The 17471-nt window shown below is 48.7% G+C and overlaps 2 long non-coding RNA genes across 4 annotated transcripts; both read right to left on the reverse strand.

Moving 5' to 3' along the window:
- LOC108497726 lies at positions 1–10537 on the reverse strand. Of its 2 annotated transcripts, XR_001874945.1 has the most exons (4): positions 10323–10537; positions 4609–4755; positions 3302–3609; positions 1–541 (listed from the first exon to the last, which is right to left on the reverse strand). It is a non-coding gene; the product is annotated as an uncharacterized LOC108497726 (long non-coding RNA). The 2 variants fall into 2 exon arrangements; XR_001874944.1 differs by lacking the exon at positions 10323–10537 and having other exon boundaries at positions 4609–4982.
- A 932-nt stretch (positions 10538–11469) lies between these two features.
- LOC108497772 lies at positions 11470–14797 on the reverse strand. Of its 2 annotated transcripts, none has more exons than XR_001874963.1 (3): positions 14750–14797; positions 11873–11995; positions 11470–11539 (listed from the first exon to the last, which is right to left on the reverse strand). It is a non-coding gene; the product is annotated as an uncharacterized LOC108497772 (long non-coding RNA). The 2 variants fall into 2 exon arrangements; XR_001874964.1 differs by having other exon boundaries at positions 14735–14786.
- Positions 14798–17471: the final 2674 nt, after the last annotated feature.

Genomic DNA, 17471 nt, shown 5'->3' on the forward strand with positions numbered 1-17471 from the left:
ATGGAATATTTTATTGACATCCTAATTTAGGCCTCATATGATAACTGAGAAGCAAATACAATAACCACAGGCATATGCTACCGACTTTCCTTCACCTTGTAGGATGCCACATGAACCTGTAGATGTGTAACACATGGACACACCCATTCTTCCTTCTTTTTCTCCCAGCCCTTAAGACATCAGCCCCTATTTGCTGCAGCTTTTTATTTTACTTTTAAATAAATACTCAAGCATTTTGGGGCCTGACCACCAGATTGATTCTTTTATGGAAAGGATAACACATATGCACAAAATCCCCAGGGGTTAGAAGAACGCTCCCAAACTCCCAGTCTCCAGAGTCCTTTTAGAAGCAGAAATGACAGGTAACAGTACCCAAATCTTGAAGCCTGGAAATGGTGAGTGAGGCAAAGCTTCACTGCAAGGGCAGGACTTGCAATTAGTAGGACTTGCTGAAGTTCTGAATCAACAGAAAACCACCTGGGGTTCAGTCACCAAAGCTACTACTGGCTCTGGATATCCAGCTTCACAAATAGGTTTTTTCCTGGGAAGAAATATAAAGAGAGGAATGAAGGAAGGGGAAACACATGATTTCAATATTTTTAAACAAGGCATCTTGCTGTTTCATTTTGAAATGCTTCTAATTTATACCAGCAGTGCCAGGAGATAAGGGGAGGGTGACAGACACAGTGCAAGATGAAAAAATCTGAAGTCTTGGGATTACTGAAGCACGTTAGCTCAGCTGAGAGAGGTTGACACAACGCAGTGGACCTCTGACCCTTGAAGGAAGCTGGAAAATAAACTCCATCTCCCTCCACGTGCATGACACTGATGGTGAGGCCACTTGTGCCCTTCAGCCTGCCCAGCAATGCAGAAAAACCTGCAGACGATGAACACTTGAAATTCAGAGATGTCGAGGTCATACGGGCCACCCACATTAACTAAACCTACCCTGGTGCTGGGCAGGGAGAAGATCTGTAGGAATTTCAGGTCAATGTCTGCCTTGCCTGTGGAACCACACACAGTGGAAGAAGACACCCCCTGAGGCCCACAGTGTCTCCTTGGCAAGTTCTCAGCTTTGCTAATTATTCACCAAGCCAGCACCCACCACCCCTTCTGCTCACAATAAACCAAAACATCACAGAAGTCTTGATGCCTTAAAAAAAAATAAACCAGCAAATTATTTTTGTTTCTCTTTTGAGTAATTGTTTTCAGATTTCTGCAAAATAAAAGAGTGGAAGGTCCCTGTAATGGCTCAAGTCCAGAGGCTGGGACTTTAAATAAAATCCCACGCACTGGGAGATGCTCAAGGCAGTGGCGAGCACAGCTTCTGCTCTGCCTGTGCTCAACCCTGCAAAAGACTGAAAGGGCTCTGTCTGCTCAGCAGTCAAAGAAAATCTTCGTCGTGACTTGATCCCAGATACCCACAGAGTGAAAATAGCTGAGATTGGCATGTTCATTAGGCTTACAGGTAAAAGGCACAGTAAGCAGCAAAACCCAAAATAAATAGTGGGAGTTGACAACACTGAGTGAGAGAACCTTGCATGAGAAATAAAAGACAATTTTGAGCAGGGAGGGTAGTTAATCACCAGGCCTGGTTACCAAGGGAAATGGCGAATTCAACATCAGTCAGAGGTTGTGCATGCAGACTGGACATCTTCCAAAAAGCGACGCTCTGATTCAGGATCAAGTTTTTGTGTTCAAGAGCATCTCTCAGAAGATAATAACACCCTCACAGCCTCCATGGGTGCCGCTGGCCTGAGCTGCCAGGCAAGTGGGCAGGGGTCATAATGCTGCAGAACTCCCAGCCCAGCCTCTCCCCCCAGCCTGGCTCCCCCAGTCTCAAGGAGGCTGGCCCAGGGGGCCCAGCCAAGAGCTGAAACCCTGCTCTGACTGTGGTCCTTCTCCAAACACCCTGCCTGAGCCGGGCTCTGAGTCCAAGCCTCTGTCACACTCAGCCCCAGCATGATGCTCCTGGACACCGTGGAAAGCTGTGCTGGAGACCCTGCACCAGAGCACTGGCTGCCCAACACAGCAAGGAAGCAGAATAATCATCTCTTTTTCTTTACTCCTTTTTTGTCACTGCGTCTGCTCCTTCCTTCCTTTAGCTGCCATGCAAAATTCAGCCCAAAATACACGCTCTGGCTTCCATTTACCCCTTCAGGCAGTTTCCTTGATGCCCAAGATGCTGATTTGAACTGGCCTCTCTCTTAGTGCCACCTTACCACCAGCTTGGCTCCCCATCCCTCCTTGGAAGCAAACACAAAAATCCAAGGGCAAGGCAAAGTGGCCTTGGCATCCCTGATGTGCTCCTGCACACCTTGATCTCCCAACCATCACATGGGAGAAAAGCAAAATGGATCAGTCTCTGACTTCCAGTTTTGACAGAAGACATGGAGAGCAAAATGCCAGCTAGTACGTCACGGCACCGCAGTCCCTGCACGGAGGTGACTCCCCACATTTGGAAGGGCAGAGCTGTGCTCTCTCCCCTCCTTCTGCACCAATCAATATGGCCAATTTAAACAGGTTTCCAAAGAAAGCAAGTGCCTGCAGCTCATGCTGCTTCCCTGACCCTTGTAAATCCAGTCTCTTGAGTGAATGGCTTGTTTGGAGAGAGCCCTCCGTTTGTTTGTCTGGGCTCTAGTGATAATAGCTCTAATTTATCTCTGAGCTGGGCAGGCATGTCTAATGTGTTTGAGTATTTAGAAGCATTACGGAGGTTTCATTTGGTCAATTGTTTCTTGAAATCCTTTCCCACACACAGAACAGCCATGCAAAGGTAGAACTGCTCCACAGTGGGCAACCACAGGAGCTGCAGCCTGAGCTGCCAGTCTGGGAAGGGCGCCCACTCTGGGGCAGCTGGATTCATGGAAGAGAAGGCACAGTGACCCCAAAGCCCTTAGCACCCAATCTCGGAAATTAAAGACCAAGCAGATGACCTTTGAAAGGAACAATGACAAGACAGTCTGGAACGTGGCACCACATCTCCTCCTGCTTAGACCTGCCCGCCCTGTTGGTTTCATCCTCCATGTAAGCACACTCCATCTCAGCCCAGACTGGACAGGGTTATCTTGGCATGTGCACTGGAAAATAAGCACAGTTGGCCAACACATTGTTCCTAATCTTAAATTAACCCTTCCTGCACTCTGAAGTCCATTCCAGCTGTAACCCGACACCTGCTGAAGACCCTTTAAGCTGGGTCCCGGCAGAAGGGAGTTAACCTGAGTCAGTGCTGGGGAACGGAGAGATGTGAGATGAGGTCACAGCTAGAGCATTCGGTCCAGCTACTGGAGTTAAGACTTACAGATCGAGACTCCTCGGCTTAACACGCTCCTGCACATCACCTGCGCTGTGCCAGCAGGCCTGCGCGTGCTCCGGCCCGTGACAAATGCGAGGTCACGTGCTTCGGCTTAAATCACTTTCGTGGAGGTTTCAGCAATTCTCTTCGTGCCATTTCAGCTAATTTTAGCTGCGAGCCGAGAGGCCGTTACTGAGGTTCAGCTGACTGGTGGCAATTTATCAGGTCACCCTGTTGGGGTAGGGAGCCCGATCCAACTCGGCTCCGCGCTCTCCACTCTCCCTTTCCGGACACAGGAGCACCGAGAACCAAACCTGTAACCCCGGAGCAATTTAACAAAGCATTAGCATGAGCAATCCCCCATCACTCCCCATGCCTCTCCTCCCCACCAGTCCATGCACCAGGATGCAACCAGTGCCCGGGTGGAGCGTGTTGGGCATCGCGCAGCCGGGAGGAAATGACGCTGCAGCTCCCCAGCTGCGACCGTGGGGCTAATTTATAGAGGCCGAATGTAATTACTTACCCTGGCACACGGCCAGGACACCAAGGTTAACACCCTTGCTCTCCAAAGAGTGCCAGGGGAACGTTAGAGGGATGCTGCCAAGTCATTTTATACGCCTTGACTTCAGGTGTTGCAAACAGCAAGATTTAGCAAGGGCCAGTCGGGAGGAGAAGGGTAGTCATGGAATTTTTTTAAAAAGTAACATAGAAGAAGGGGGTTTCTTTCTGCTTGACTGTCTGGGTTCATTAACTTAAGCTTTACTGTGCTGCACCAGGGACCCAAGTACAACAGCCCTGCAAAAAAGCAAGGACTTGCAGATGCCCTCTTTGGTTGCTTTGGAAAGTTTTGAGCCTCTCTTGGCTTTGCTAGAGAAATCTTGCAAGGCCTTGAAATATATCGCTTCATCTCTGTCCCTGAGCTCCCTGTCCCTGTGATGGCCTTGGCAGCGTCTGAGCTGTCAAATCCTGGAGCAGGGGCTGGCGCAGACACCGCGTCTGTGCCGTGCTGGCCAGAGCAAGTGCTTGGCTCCACAGACTCCTATGGTTCTGGCAAAAGTTTCCCATGGCTCTAATTTTTTTTTTTTTTACATGGGTTTAAAGCCAACTGAAATAGCCCTTGTTAAAAATAAAAGCCACCAAATTTAGCCTTCCTTCCCTCTTCCCCCACCACCTCCCATTTCCTGGAGTATTTGCAACAGGCAGCTGGTTGGGAGGTTTTTTCCCCCAGGGATTTTGTCTGTTATTTATAAAGCTTTGATGAAAACATGCAAAAGAAAGAGAAAGAAAAAAAAATAAATCAGCTTCCAGGTGACCTCTTTCCTTCTGCAGCAGCTCTGCTCCCCGCAGCAACGAGGCATCGCGGCAGCCACGGCTTCAGGGACCACATCCAGCATCCTTTGGGGTCAGTGCAATCCTGCCCTCTGCCTTCCCTGAAGGTTATCTCCAACCCCCTCTCTGTCCTTGAGGGATATAGCAACGAGAGATATAATTCCCTTCATTTAAGTTTTACTAGTTTAGCAAAAAAGTTTCACAACCCCCCACCTCTTAACAAGTGCCATGTTACTGCCAAGTGTCCCTGGAACTTACTGGTTTGGAGTACTTGTCATAGAAACATAGAATGGTTTGGGCGGGAAGGCACTTTAAAGAACACCTTATTCCAGTCTCTCTTGCCATGGGGAGGGACACCTTCCACCAGACCAATTTGCTCCAAGCCCCATCCAACCCCTTGAACACTCCCAGGGATGGGGAATACACAGCTTCTCTGGGCAACCTGTGCCAGGGCCTCACCACCCTCACAGGGAAGAATTTCTTCCTAAAATCCAATCTAACCCTGGCCTCTGTCAGTTTGAAGCCATTCTCCTTTGTCCTATCACTCCATGCCCTTATCCAAAGTCCTTCTCCAGCTCTCTTGTAGCCCATTTAGGTACTGGAAGGTACTCTAATGTCTCCCTGAAGCCTTCTCTACTCCAGGATGAACAACCCCAACTCTCTCAGCCTGTGAAAATGTCTCTGGCCATTTTCTCAGACAGAAACTCAGATAGAAAAGGGCAGGGCAGGACACCAGTCCCTTTACCCTCTGCAGGTCACTTTTCCAGGAGGAGGGCAAGGACAAGCATGGCAAGAAGAGCGGCCACAAGGCAGCAACCCCCACTGAAGGGCTGTGACCTCTGCGTGCTCTGCTCAGCCTGATGTGGGCCCGGGGACACTGTCCATCCCAGGAGCATCAAGCCATGCTCCCAGCTCCTGTGGCTGCAGTGATGCCTATCCATGTATTTATCTATACGTCCGTGTCTGTATGTACTACAGCATGCCCGCGATGCTTATTGAGATAAATAATATTTTGAGAACAAACATTTCATTTTAAAAGTCGCTGTCTCTGACAACAAGTTAATTGTCTATCATATCATCTCTCAAACCCAAACATTTTGAAAGCTAGGAAATAACTAATTAAGATCATCATAAATCTTGCTCTGTCTCACAAGCCCATTTTCCGAGGAAATAGGAAGAAATACATATTTCATCACAATGCAACATCTGCAACTCTGACCTATAAGATATTAATGACTAGTTCACGTGGCTTCTCTGTCTAAACACTTTCTTGCAAAGGTTGCTATAAGGAGGCACAGGATAATTATTTGGTAACACCGTCCTGGCAATCTGTCTTCCAACAAATCCATAGACAGAGATAGTTCAGAGGGAAAAACAAAAGACCACATTAGGATCTTCTTGTCTAACACAAACCACGTGACTTCCTTGGATCCATTTCGCTTCAAACCAGGACAAATCTTAGAGAGGAACATAATTCACTGCTTCCAGTTAAAGCTTTGCTCCCTCTTCCTCCTTCAGACAACTGCTCCCAATAGCCTCCTTACACCCAGGTCTCTACCCATATCTGAGGCTTTCCTCAAATGCCTGTTTGGCCACAGCTTTGAAGAACAGCTGGCCATTTCTAGAAGACAACTTCAGATTAATCCTGGATAGATAAATCAAGCTCACTAGAGAAGATGCACAAAGCTAGGCCAGAACCACAACACTGTTAATTCACTCAGTGTGACTGAAGAGCTTGAGGATTTGAACATGGAGAAAATTTTAATTATTTGGGTTTTTTTTAGTTAGAGTTTGAAATGCAGGTGGGACAACCATTCAGGCAAGGCTTTGAGCCAGGAACCACGTTTTATAGGAAAAGTGTGTTCACAATTAGCGTCAGGACTACAAAGGGAAAAAGATGACATGGGGGAGAGATCAGCAAAGGAAGACACATCTGGAAACCAAGAAATACAGGAACAAAATGAAATTTGGCAGGACTCAGGTGGAGCTAGACCTCAAAGGGGAGACAGAAACACAGGAAAAAGTGTTTTCATCATAAAAAGAGAGCAAGAGACAAAGTACAACTGCTCCACACTCATAGTGGAGGTCTCTGTTAGGGTAGTTTGGACACGGCCCCAAGAGTAAATCAATACTCAGTGCCTGGTGAGGGCAACAGCAAGAGCAAAATGAGAGCAAAATGTAGAAATGGCAATGATCCTCACCCATGTGATGGCCGGGGGCCGAGGGAGGCAGGTATTCCTCATAGTCCATCACTTGGAGAGCCAGCATCAAAGTCACCCTCTGTGACTGCAGGGTGGGAAATGGAGCACCTCTGCAGAGCCAGTGGGTCAAGGGTCTGCAAAGCCTCAAGACAGGTTTGAAGCTGGGATCATTTGGGACTTGGAGCTCACTACACGGAAAATAAGCCAAAAGCACAACCCTGGCTCCTGCAAATTTGTGTCTCAAAGGGCAAATCCCCAAACCTGCTTCCTAGATAAAACAAAAGGATCAGCTGAGGAAGACTTCAGCAAATGGTGCCCCATGGGACACATCCTGTTGGAGTGCAAGGATGGGGAGCATGGGACAAGGGAGGACAGGGAGCATGGGAAGCAGAGAGGCTTAACCTGAAAGACTGCAGAAGTGCTCTGCAAGACCATGTGTTTGCTTTGAGCACAAAGAGCTGATTCCAGCCAAGCAACTGCCCAAAACCAATCCACTTCCCCATCCATGAGCCAGGGCCATGGCAGGAGCAGAAACTCCTGGCCTCGGGGCAGAGTAGGCTTTGATGCAGTGCAGAGTGGGAATTCAAACATAATGCTACATAAAGAGTGGCTCCTCCACTGCTGAAGCCCTGATTTTGTGAAGGGCATGTGAATTTAAGCTAAAGGAAAAAAAGGCCCTCTTTATACTGGAATGAAAGTGTCTAGACAGAGCCTTCCTGCTGTAACTGGACCTACATATACTGATCATGATACACCTGATAAAACTTTCCAAGGTGGACAAGGACTAAGAAAGACTTTGGCAGAAGTTTCATCAGGAGCCATTTCAAAAGTCTTCAATCTCGAGAATTACTTATGCTATGTAATGAAGTCTGCATTACGGCTGTTCATTACATGAACCCTGAACACTAGAAAGCAAGAGGATTTTCTCTGGCATTCCGACAGGAATCCACGGCATAGACAAGGCTGGCCCTCAGCGTGAGGTCATATCTCCCTCTAGCTGCTGGTCCTGGGGACTCCGCAGCCTTTGACCACCCAACTCCTGCACAAGCTCCCCTGTGACCTCTTCCATGAGCTGGTGCTCCCAGTGCTGCAGGTTTTGGGGTCACTTCTTGCTGGCTGAAGTGCTCCTCCAAGGAGTGCATAACAGCTCATCTTTTGGAGAGGACGTACTCCAAAAGGGAGCGAGAGAGACCAAGAGTAAAAGCATGAGGTTGATGGCTTCTTCAAAATAAGCCAGTGCAGGCTAGTCAATGTGGTGTGAAAAGAGTCCAGGACTCTCTGCAGAGAAGACATCCTACACTGAGATACTCATGGCTTATCAAAGAACCACAGAATCATTTGGCTCAGAAGAGATCTTACAGATCATCTTGTTCCAGTCCCCCTGCAGCGGGCAGGGACACCTTCCACTAGACCGAGGGACTCAGAGCCCCATCCATCCTGGCCTTGAACACTTGCAGGGATGGGACACCCACAGCTTCTCTGGGCAGCCTGTTCCAGTGTCTCGCCACCCTCACAGTCAAGAATTTTCTCCTAATATCTAACTTAACCCTGCCCTCTGTCAGTTTAAAGCCATTCCCCCTTGTCCTATCACTACAGGCCCTTGTCAAAGTCCCTCTCCAGCTCTCTTTTAGGCCTCTTTCAGGTATTGAAAGCCGGTGGTAGTGACTCCTTCTGGCAGGTGCCAACCAGGAATCCAGATGATCAACAACAACGACAACACATCAAAAAAAAAAAATCCAAGAAAAAACTTTCCTTAACTGCAACTTATTTTGTTCAGACACATCTGGACATGTAAGTTTTCTAGAAGCACCAACAGGCTTTGAGGAGCAAGAGACAGAGAGCAGTAGGAAAAAATCAACACTTCAACGACTAGAAAGGGTCCAGCTGAAACACTCTCAACTCATGAAGCTCTAAAATAACGCTCCTCAGGCACAGCAGGAACTTTATCAGCTCTTCACAGTCCAAACGCAATTTCCAGCTCCAATCACTTTTCTAAGCCAAACCCACAGGAGAAGTAAAATGGGACTTTTATCAGGCAGCTGAGCACACCCTGAGGCTCCTTATCCTCTAGTCAGGCGAGCTATTGGCACAGGAGCTGGCTGTCATGCTATTTCCAGCACTGGTTGTAGCAGAGAAGTGTTATGGGGCAAACAGCACTTCAAGCCAGGCTAGGGCTGGGGAACACCTCAGACCTCTGCTAAATTCACCTTGCTTCTCCCAGGATCTCAAAGCAAAGCATGTCTTTATGGCAAGGCAATGGCCACAGCTCTACTCTTATCCTTAACCAAATCCTGGCTCTCCAGCTTCCCTCTGCAACACTTGTAGAGATTCAAAAGAGCCTTCTCACATCACCTGAAGGTCCCTTTACATTGCCCATGGACTATAGAGGGGCTCCAGGCTGGAGCCAACAGTGGAGCATTTCTGTGACAGACCCTGGCAAGACTGGTGTGTTGGAACAGCCACACACACACACACACACAGAGAGAAACACACAGTGTCCACCTTGCAAAGTTTCCCCTGGATTTTTGTTACCATGTCATCTATTAATTACCTAATTACATCTCCTAATTATGGGATTCCTCCAGTATTTATACTCATTACATAAATGGCGGCAATTACACTAATTAGGTTAATGATACAGGATAACAGTCTACAAATTGCTTTAAAGGGACACTCTCAAGGCACACAGGCCAAGGATGCTCCCTGGCAGGTCAGCTGGTGGGTGGCATGCAGACATGCTCCTTCACCCTGCGGGGATGCTGCTGTGCCTGCTGCTGCCTCCTTGACTGGCCTCTACCTGAGCACTGGGGCTGCCACTGTGGGGCCTCACTCTGCCTCCACAGAGAATGGCTGCAAACAGAGCTACCAGGGAGCTAAGGAATCCTAGAATCATAGAGCAGTTTGAGTTGGAAGGGGTCTTAAAGTTCATCTCTTTCCAATCCCACGCCACGGGTAGGGACACCTTCCACTAGACCAGGTTGCTCTGAACCCTGTCCAACCTGGCCTTGGACACTTCCAGGGATGGGGCAGCCACAGCTTCTCTGGGCAACCTGTGCCAGGGCCTCACCACCCTCACAGTTTAGAATTACTTCCTAATAACCAATGCTCTATTGCTTCCACTGAAAACTGTGGTCCACTGCTTAAGCATGACTCTCCCTAAGCTGGAAAGCTGAAGTAAGGGTTGCAAATATTTCTTCTCTGGTTGTATGGAGACCTGAGAGGAGGAAGGCAGAGCACCCGCGCCCTTCCAGGCTCCCCTGCACCACTTCTGAGTGCACCGCAAGTCCTTGAGCCCTGCTTAGCTGGATGCGACCCAGTTTCTTGCTTATAGGCATTTCCAAAATGGGAGGTTTGAAGAGAGGGAATCCAGCTCCTGTGCTCCAGAGAGAGATCCCCTGGAGCTCCAGTGGCACTCTGCAAAGACAAGCATGTCCTCGGGGTGAAAGGCGAGCCACGGGAGGCTGGAAGGAATCTATTTTGCTGAGCGCCCTACTTACCCAGATATGCTGGAGCCTGAGCGGCGCATGACAAGGTGCTTGCCCCCATATCTCACCCAAAAGGATCCTAAAGCAGCGCCAAGCTCCATTACTCTCCGGAGCGGCCTGGAGCACCGGGAGAAAACTTTCTCGCTTGGATTCAAATGCAGGCACTTCTCCGGTGGAACACGGGAGCCTTTTGCAGCACTTTGGAGCGTGATGAATGGCCCTTTGTCCTGCAGCCACTACAGAAAGAGAGCGTAATTACCCAAACTGGAATGCGGCCAGGACGCAATTTTATGCGGAATGAATTCCTACCCCCCCCCCCTTAAAGTGTTTGCAAATCCCCCTTTAAAGATAAAATCCCAGAATAAAATCCAGCGCTTGCTTCAGAATTGGCCCAATTCCATTATAAGTCAAGTGAACAACTCCATTTTGCACCTTTAAGGCCATGGAGCTCTCTATGTTGTGCAAGAGATTTCATTATTGGCAAGGTTGAGGAATGCTGATTTCTGCTACTGAACTGCTGTCTTAGCCCTAAACTATATCCCTGTGTCAGCTGCCCAAAGACATGTGTAACCAGGTCCATTTTCTGAAAGATATACAGCTGCATGCAGGTTTATAGCCTGTTCCAGCAGGACATGGCTGGCACTTCCAGTGGAGCAGGCTGACCAGTCTCCACTCTAACAGGCGGGGTCTATGGCTCCAGCGGGAGTCTTGCAGGAGCGTATATCGATTGTAAATAACGTCTCAATATCCTATAGTAGGTCATAAATCAAAAAGGGGTTGAAATATCTTTTCTCCAAGGGACTTTTTTTTTTTTAAAGGAGTCTATTTCTTGTTTAGTAGTTTTCTTTGCAGAGTTACTGCGTCGACCTTTTACCCCAAGAGCCAGGTTTGAATTGAGGCTGGTGATCCCTGCTTGACCTTCCCCAGGGATCTGCTGCAGCTCTGCAATGAGTCCAGGCCCCAGGTATCCCATGGGAGAATAGTCACATCTCCCACCTGGGCCAAACCCCTCTCCCAGGTGGTGCCCTTTGCCTTGCTGAGCAAGTCAAGCCCCACAGCGGCCACATCTCCCCTGGTCACAGTCGATGGCTTCGGGAAGAGTCTCCCATCAAACAGCATTAGAGACACTCACCACAGAGATGGACATCTTGTAGTGGCTGCAGGACACCAAGATTCTCCCTGCTGGGTATGGACCAACACCATCTTCACCTTCTGTGCAGCATATTTGACTGATATCAACCCAGAAAAGAAAAACAAGTTTAGAGCAATGAAGACAGCAGCTTTTCCCCTCTACCACGTGCCATAAAGGATCCCACCGAAAGTCTAACCATCATCCCAAAACTCTCCTCTCTTTGGGAATAAAACCCAACCCCACATGTGCCTCCAAACCACATGTGCTGGCACAAGAATGCAGCAAAAGGAACGACCTGAGAGTTTTATCCTGCTGGACGTGCCACTGGCACAGCCCTTGGCCCAGGGCTCGAACCCACGTGTTGTTATCAACACAGGACACGGGACAGATGCAGCTTCCAACCCACCGTGCACAGCCCTGTGTCTCTCACCTCCTCGGTGGCCCTGACTTGCAGAGCCATTTGAAATGGCTCAGGGCAGAGACACCTTTTTTTGTCACATCTCTGTAGGGCTCTGTCACAGGGGGTACCAGTTCCTCAGATTGCTGCAATATGCTGGAAAAAAAAATAAAGAAAAATCCTTCTTTGGGCAGCTTTTAGGGGTATGGAGCAGAGGGAACTGAATATCTGACAGAAGGACAGAAAAAAACCTAATAGTTTGGTGTCCAGTAAGTCCTCTAAAATGATCCAAGTGGAGCTTCCCTGTTGCATGACCCTACATGGTACTTGGAGACACCTACAGTCCCTCTCTCAGCATCCCTTGTGTGCCACCAGCATCCTGCAGGAGAGGGGACAGGCCACCCTGATGGCCACAAGCAGCAGGACACAGTCCTACTGCTCCCTCTCCAGCACTGCCTTGGTAGGACCAGGGCAATACTGATTTCTCCAAGTCCAAGAAGTATTTGAGCTTGCCTGGCAATAAAATCAAGCCCAGAGAAAGGTGCAACGGGATCTCCTGGGACTGAAACAAGAGCTACAATCTTTAAAGAAGCCAAGAGGGAATAAAAGGGAAGGAAGGGTGGGAGGGGAAGAGCATTTACCTGCACAAAAGCAAGAACATTGACAATAACCCAGCTCAGCTCCAGTTTGCATGGGAGACTTTGGAGAAGGGGGTGGGAGGTAAGATGGGAAATTACCGGGAGCTTAAGAAAATATATATGTAAAAATTAAAAAAATAAAATAAAACTGTATAAGCATTGACTAATAATTTCCGGGCTCTGCGCAGATGTCATTAATGACCCTTTTTATTCATGCAGGAGTTCCCAAAGAGGAGCATAATGTTCCATTAGTAATAATTGAGAAAGTCTCCTGTCGGGATTATGTCAAAACCTAGAGATGCTGCTGCTGCCAAAACATTTTGGTGACAAACGTGTGAAGCGTTTGACAGAAGGTGCCACAGCAGGTTGAGGCGGCTTCAGGAGGGGAATCCTAGGAGAAAAGAGGTGGGAGACAGCAGCAGGGTGGGAGCTGAGCACCAGCTCACTGGGAACATGACTCAAAGCCCACCTACTGCAACAGCTTTGGGGTCATGATGATGACTGTCTCTGAGACCAGCTTTGGGCTCAGAGATGCTGCTGAGGACTGCTCAAAATTTGGGCTGACCCATCTCCTCTCCCCTCCTCGCTCCCCCTGCCCCTCCCCCAGACTTTTGCAACACATCTGCCATGGCTCAGTGTCACTGGACCCTTCCATCCAGGGATGGCTGTGTCCTCTCCCACTGGGGACAGGCAAGAATGTTGCAACACCCTGAATGTTTCTTGCTGCTTCTCACAGCCCATGGGCCAGCAAGTGGGGACCACTGCAGCCACAGGCACAAAAGGCAAACCCAGCTGTGAGCAGCTGACCCAGTGTTTCCCAGTTGAAGAGGATGGAGAAAATTTTGTGTGACACAAGCAGATTCCTCCCTTACTTTTCAACCCACAGCAAATCTGAGCAATGCCTTTTGAACTATGAAACACCAGCAAAATTTAGACAAATAGGAAAATAAATTTCATTTACCAAACCTTTCCAATTTATAACTGGCATATCTCTTTTTTCACCCAGCAGATGCAGAGCCCTGCGTGACCACAGCTGGTGTCTGAGCACCAGCATTACACTTCTGCTGCACAGGCACCACTAGAAAACACAGGGAGAGTGAGAGGTTTTCCAGGTTCAGTACTTTTCTGAGAAAGGTTAATTAATGCCTTGCAAGAGCCAAAACGACACATTCCTTCCTCTGTCCTCATCCCCCCTCACCAAGCCCCTCCTGGGACTGGAGCCCTCAGCATTACCTACCCTACATGCTGCTCTTCCAAACCAGAAACCATCTCCACACAGCTCAGCACCACAACATCCTCAGGCCTGACAGACACAAGTTACAGGGCTTGGGCAGAGGGCCAGGCTCGGGAGAAGAGCATCAGGGAGATATGGGAAGGGGTCCACAGGCATCAGCAGGGACTGGGGATAAGCCAGGCAGATGGGCAACACAGGGAGAGCTGGGAAAGCCATCCTGGCTCCCCATTCCCACACAGGAAAGCTTTAGCCCCCTTGAGCACAGCTCCTCCTGCCACGGGGAAGCACCCACAGCTCAAGCACCATGAGCCACACATTCCCCCCTTGCTGCACAAAACCAGGCAGATCACATTGCCCAATCGGCCCCCACTGCCAGGGGGGGTGGAAAAAGGGAATTAAATGCAAGCACTGTCCTGGCTGCAGCCAGGGAAGCCCAAGCCAGAGCACCTCAAAGTCACCATTATACAGAGCCATGGGCAGAAAAAAAGTTTGTCACCACTGTATTATTTGCCCTTTTAGAGCAGAGAGATATTTGGAGCCAAGACATCGGTTCAGGCAGCATGTAAAGCAATGAAATTCAGATTTGGATCCAGAGCTGGAGTCTAGAAGCCATCTCAGTTTGCAGGAGCTGGTTCAGGCGTGTTTCTAGTCCCCAGACCACAGCAGAAGGGCCTCTCCTCCCTGGGGCAGCAGCAGAGCAGCTGGTACTCTTCAGCCCAGTTAACAGCCGAGGTCTGGCCACCACAGCCAAGGGCTGCTCCAGATTTGTTTTCTAGTGGTTTGTTCATTGAGAGGCTGCCAAAGTGTTAGCAAAGAGAAATGCACACTGGCCAGATCCTCCCCAGCCCAGCCCTGCCTTGCACCAGAGCAAATCTGCTGCAAGCTGGAGCGAAGGCCCTGCCGAAGGAGAGCGCGTGCTCGGCGCTCTGCTCTAACCACCTCCCCGAAGCACAGGGTACATCCCAAATGGCTCCAATTAGGGCAACCCCCTCAGGGACAAGCCCGTGGGACCCACGTACCCACCACACAGAGTCCTACCCCCAGGTCTGGTGTAGCTGGATGAGCCGTGTCCTCTCCCCCGACACCTGTGGGAACGCCGCAGCTCCCGGCCCCACCGCGGTGGCCGGACGGAGTCGGAGGCAGCAGTGCCATTGAAAAGAGCATGAAGGCTGATTGCTGTAATTGAGCCTACCAGGGGAATTTCGGTCTGTGGGAACGCACAGTACATCCCAGCCTGCAGGAGCGGGGGTGGAGAATACCCGAGCTGTTCCTTTCGAGGACTAATGATGATGGGTTTTTGCTAGGACTCAAGCTGGCATGGATGAGAGCTCCCGCAGAGCGCAGAGTCAGCCAAATTAAGCGCTGGTCGTCCCTTGGAGAAATCCAGTCTAGAAGAGTTAGTCACAGGATGCTGCCAGCCTGGGTGCAGGCTATGCAGAGGAGGAGGCAGCAGGCAAGGAACCGCGTATCCTTGCTGGATTCCTACTCAGGGTTCAGCTAACCCTGGTCTTACAGCCAGGGTTATTTAGGTGGCAAGAGGCCAAGCACAAATGGTAAGGTGATTCAGATGTGGGCAAGATGATGCTCAGGTCTCTCTCCTTCTGTCACTTGGAGCCACAGGGCAGGTCAGTGGAAGGGGGAAAATACATAGCCCTACATGTGCACCTTTATGTGTTCTTAGGTAGAGAACCTGCACCACAATAGATGCCCTTTTTACCATTTGGCCCCTTTTTTGGGTTCTGCCAGGCTTATAAATTTACTTCCCTGTGCATATGTATAAACTTACTCCAACATATGGTCAGATATGTGCTAGCCATTTCCAAACTATCCTGTAAAGGATTTAAATCCTGACAAAATGTGAAGTGCAGGTCTCATCTCAGAAGTCTGTGGTCTGGAAGGTGAGCATGGCAGCTGCACTGCTTTCCTGCCTAGCCTGGAAAATAATTGCTAGAGGATTTAACACGACTGTAAATAAGTTTGTACTGAACTGATTTTTCCTAGCCAAATCCAGAGAGAAGAAACACAAGGAACACATTGCTGGTACTTGTGGTTAATTGCTGCCTTTTCTTTTGGGTCTACTTGGTTTGAAATATTAAATGCAGAAAAAAACATCTATTTTTTCTCCATAGCCTGTCAGTAGCAGAAGTGAAATATGGGGTTTTTTCTCTCTCTTTTTTTTTTTTTTATAAACAAGGAGTATAAACTGTTTTATAGTAACTAGATAAAATTACACAGTATTTTACTCAGTGGGGAAAAATATGGATCTCTGTGTGGCGGTATTTCTCCTATCTTTCTCACTGGCTGTACGTTAACATGACGACTCCACATAACTCAGCCTTGCAGAGTTGTCAGGGACATCTCTGAGCTCAGACACCCTCAGGTCTGTCCCATCATTGCCTCCTTCAGGGCCATGTGCTGGGGACAGCAGGGCTGTCCCCAGAGCAGGTGACATGGATTTTTAAAAGAGTTCTGGTGTTCCATGTCCCTCCCTCAACACCCCAAGAACCTGAGGAATAGTCCAGGAGTGATAGTCACAGGCTGAAGCCTGTATTTCACATCCTGCAGTGGCCCACAACCAGCCTTTACCCTGCAGAAGAGCTCTGGTCCAGCCCAAGCTGTCACATCATCACTTGGAGAGGGATAACAACAATAGATCAGGAAAATACACTAACTTTTCCCTTCAGAACCAGCAAAGCTATGAACAGAAACTTTCTTTTCTCTACAAGATCAAACCTTCTGCCCCCAACACCAACTGTTTTGCTCCAGCACGCCGAGCCTCAGCTCCACACTGCGAAATGCTCTGGCAGATCTCCTGCCCTTGGCAAACTCCAAATCTTCCACAGAAGCAGGGAATTTTTGATTTCACAGTGTTTCTCCCTTTGACCCTGAACTTACTCTAATGACTAGCCAATATTACAGAATCAAAATATCTCCATAGCATTTTATGTGCATTCTCATGGTGATTCTGAAATTTTGGCTTTTCATCACAGTGCTCTGTAGAAGCATTTTCCAGATCTTTACAGAGGGTTAAAATTCACTATTTTCCAAATAGAAAAATCCTGTGCATTCCATATGAGTCTGTTAAATTTTGACTGAACAGTCAACAGCTGGTTTAGGTCAACCAAACTGAACATCTGGAGCCACCACAAATTTTTCCAGAGCCATTTGCAAACAACGAAGACCCAGTAGTGTCCTTACCTTTGGGCTCTGTCCTGCCACCTCCACAGCTTGGTGAGAGCTGTGGTGAAGGCAGAGGTGCCAGTTCCCCTCCATGACTGCAGTGGAAAGGAACAATGAGCTCACTGTCAGCGCCTTCAGCCCTTCAGCTGTAAATCCAAAGTGCGGAGCAGAAAATCACAGAATGGTTTGGGTTGGAAGGGACCCTAAAGATCATGAAGTTCCAACCCCCCTGCCATGGACAGGGACACCACGATGTACAAATGGCTTTAGCTTTCCCCACCAGTCACTGAACCCCAAACTCCTTTAAGAGCAGAAATACAGAAGCACATTCCTAATCAAATAACCTGGATTTTCATCACGAGATGCAAATTTTCATTCAGAGATGAGCACATCCATCCCTTTGCACAGCCCCTTGCACCCACACTGATACCATCTCTAGTGCTACCAGAGCATCCTACTGCTTCAGATGAAAATGAGAGATTTTCGTGATTATTTTTTAAATCGTATTCTACAGAAGAAAGAAAAAAAAATACAAGAGAGGATTTAATCTAAAAGTTTCACAGTCTGGAAGTCACGGCTG

The sequence above is a fragment of the Lepidothrix coronata genome, unplaced genomic scaffold (assembly GCF_001604755.1).
Source record: "Lepidothrix coronata isolate B3197 unplaced genomic scaffold, Lepidothrix_coronata-1.0 Scaffold52, whole genome shotgun sequence".
Classification (NCBI taxonomy): domain Eukaryota; kingdom Metazoa; phylum Chordata; class Aves; order Passeriformes; family Pipridae; genus Lepidothrix; species Lepidothrix coronata.